Below are 2,477 nucleotides of genomic sequence, written 5' to 3'. Positions count from 1 at the left end.
GGGAGAGAGCTGACTAGGTTTTTTGATAGTTTTGCATGTATGTTTGGTATAAATTAAAATTAACCAAAACCATGCAACCGCTCGATGAATTAAATAGGTTAGCACACAATTAAAAAAAACTAATAGTTGTGTCTTGAAATTTATAACACGTTCAATTGAACAACATTGAATTTCTTAGCATGTTAGAGTCCAATCTCGGAAACATCATTATGTATATGAATCTTTCTTGATTTTTGCTGTGAAAAAAAGTTCAAACAGTTAGCACATCCCCAACCATATAGTACTGTATATGCAAGAATAGGGCTGGAAGAAAAGCTCGAAGCTCCTGAGCTAAACGAGTTACTCGTGACTCGGCTCGAATCGACTCGAACTCGAAGAATAACGAGTCGAGCCGAGCTTTAGTTTAAGATTTTTATAGACCAAGTTAAACGAGCCAATCTTACGAGTACTCGTGTAACTCGTTAGGCTCGTTACAAGAGATCAGCTAAGCAACCTGCGTCCTAGGCACACAACATAAGGCCCAGCTACGCTACAAATATGAAAAAATGATTACTTGTGAATGTAAAATGTACATATTAAACATGTACAATGTTCACTTTTATCTTAATTGTAAGGTTTTATGTTCATATCCTTAACAAGTTAAACGAGCCAGCTTGTGAGTTATACGAGTTGAGCCAACTTTAGATATGAACTCATTATAGTAATGAGTCGAGTCGAGCTAGCTCGTTAATGAAACGAGCTTCGGCTCGAATTCCAGCCTTATGCAAGAATGATGCTAGTTTCAACGCAAGAGCATTTGCAACCAATAGTAGTACGTAGTATTTTCCATGGAACGTCCAAACAATTATAAAGCCAGCAAGGCGCCAGTCAAGCGACTCGAGGACACGGGGAACAAAAGTCGACAGTCAGCATTGCGAGCTTCGTGGTCGAGCATCACACTGCCGTACGTCGCCTACTTCAATTAGTACTACTGCAAGGGGCCAAAAATCAACTGCTGTCGCCCGCTGCATGGCATATACCTTTTTTTTTTGCAGCTGTATGTAGTATTTGGCGCACCACGTACCCTGATGGCGCCCCTGATGGTCGTCCAACAACTGTCTATATCGAGTATTTAACCAAAAACTACCACATTTCATGGAAACGTATCGAAAAACTACCACTTTACGATTTTGTGCGAAAAACTATCACTTTTTTCCTAATCCATGGCAAAAAACTACCAAGTCGCGAAATCGATCGCTTCGCCCGTGCTAAGCACAAATCTGACCGGTTAGGCCCACGAACCAGGTGCCATTGTGGCCATCCTTCGTGCCGGAGTTTACGCCGAGCACATCCAGTTTCGTCGTCCTGACCTGCTCCTCCCTCCTCGTCCACATCCGCTCCCTCCTCTCGTCCCTCTTCCCCCTCGGCCCGTCCGGGTCGGCCGCCCGGTGTCTGTTGCTGCCGCTGCCACTGCCGGTGCTCTGGCGCCGGTCGGCCTTCCTCGGGATGCGGCGGCCGTAGGAGGTGCCGAGGAGGCGGAAGTCGAGGACGGCCCCAGCCGTCCTCGTCGGAGAGATCCTAGCCGAAGCGCTCGGCCATCTCCTGGAGGGGCCGTCGCCGCCGTCGTCATCGTAGACGTAGTCAAACTTGGAGTCGCCGCGGAGGAAGCGGTGCGCGTGCTCCCACTCGACGCGGTCGACGTAGACGGGGTCGTCGAGCACCTCGTGCGCCAGGCGCGCCCAGACCAGCGTGTTCCCGCAGTCGAGCTCCGCGACCACCCAGCGCAGGTAGGACGGCGGCAGCGTGCCCAGCATCTGGCCCTTGTGCTTGCCGAAGTCGATCACGCGGTCCCTCACGGGCCGCGAGGACGCGCCCGGCGCGCCGGCGCCCGCTACGGCCCTGAGTGGGCGGAGGAGGGGGATCCTGGCGGGTCTGGGCAGCGTGGTCGTGGAGCGGCGACGGTGAAGGAGGGAGAGACGCGCCGCTCGCGTTTGGGGTCTCGACGGCGGCACCAGGGAGGAAAGGCAGGCCCTTGCGGCGGCGAGCAGGAGCATGGCGTGCTGGCGGCGGCCGGAGAGCGGGGAAGCTTCCGTGAACTCCGGCGCGAAGGATGGCCACGGTGGCACGAGGTTGGTGAGCCCAAGCGGTCAGATTTGTGTTTAGCGCGGGCGAAGCGAGCAATTTCGCGACTTGGTAGTTTTTTACCACGGATTAAAAAAAAGTGATAGTTTTTCGCACAAAATTATAAAATAATAGTTTTTCGACACGTTTCCGTAAAATGTGGTAGTTTTTGTTAAATACTGGCCTATATCAGCTACCTCGAACGGTTGGAGGGTATGCAAGGTTCGCAATTAATCGGGCGAGCCCAAAGTTCAGCGTGTGTGCAGCGACTTTCCCATGTCATTGACTTAAATTTTGTGCAAGATTCAACCACAGCAAGCATTCACACGGCGCTGCACCACCTTTAATTACTACTCGAGGAGACCTATCTGAGTACG

General features: G+C 51.2%; 1 pseudogene; it reads right to left on the bottom strand.

The window, feature by feature from the left end:
- Positions 1–1,247: 1,247 nt before the first annotated feature.
- On the bottom strand, positions 1,248–2,033 carry LOC123039329 (uncharacterized; annotated as a pseudogene).
- Between the last annotated feature and the right edge of the window lie 444 nt (positions 2,034–2,477).

Source organism: Triticum aestivum, chromosome 2B (assembly GCF_018294505.1).
Source record: "Triticum aestivum cultivar Chinese Spring chromosome 2B, IWGSC CS RefSeq v2.1, whole genome shotgun sequence".
Lineage (NCBI taxonomy): Eukaryota > Viridiplantae > Streptophyta > Magnoliopsida > Poales > Poaceae > Triticum > Triticum aestivum.
The sequence above is the reverse complement of the archived record's forward strand: the minus strand, read 5'-3'. Positions and strand labels throughout refer to the sequence as shown.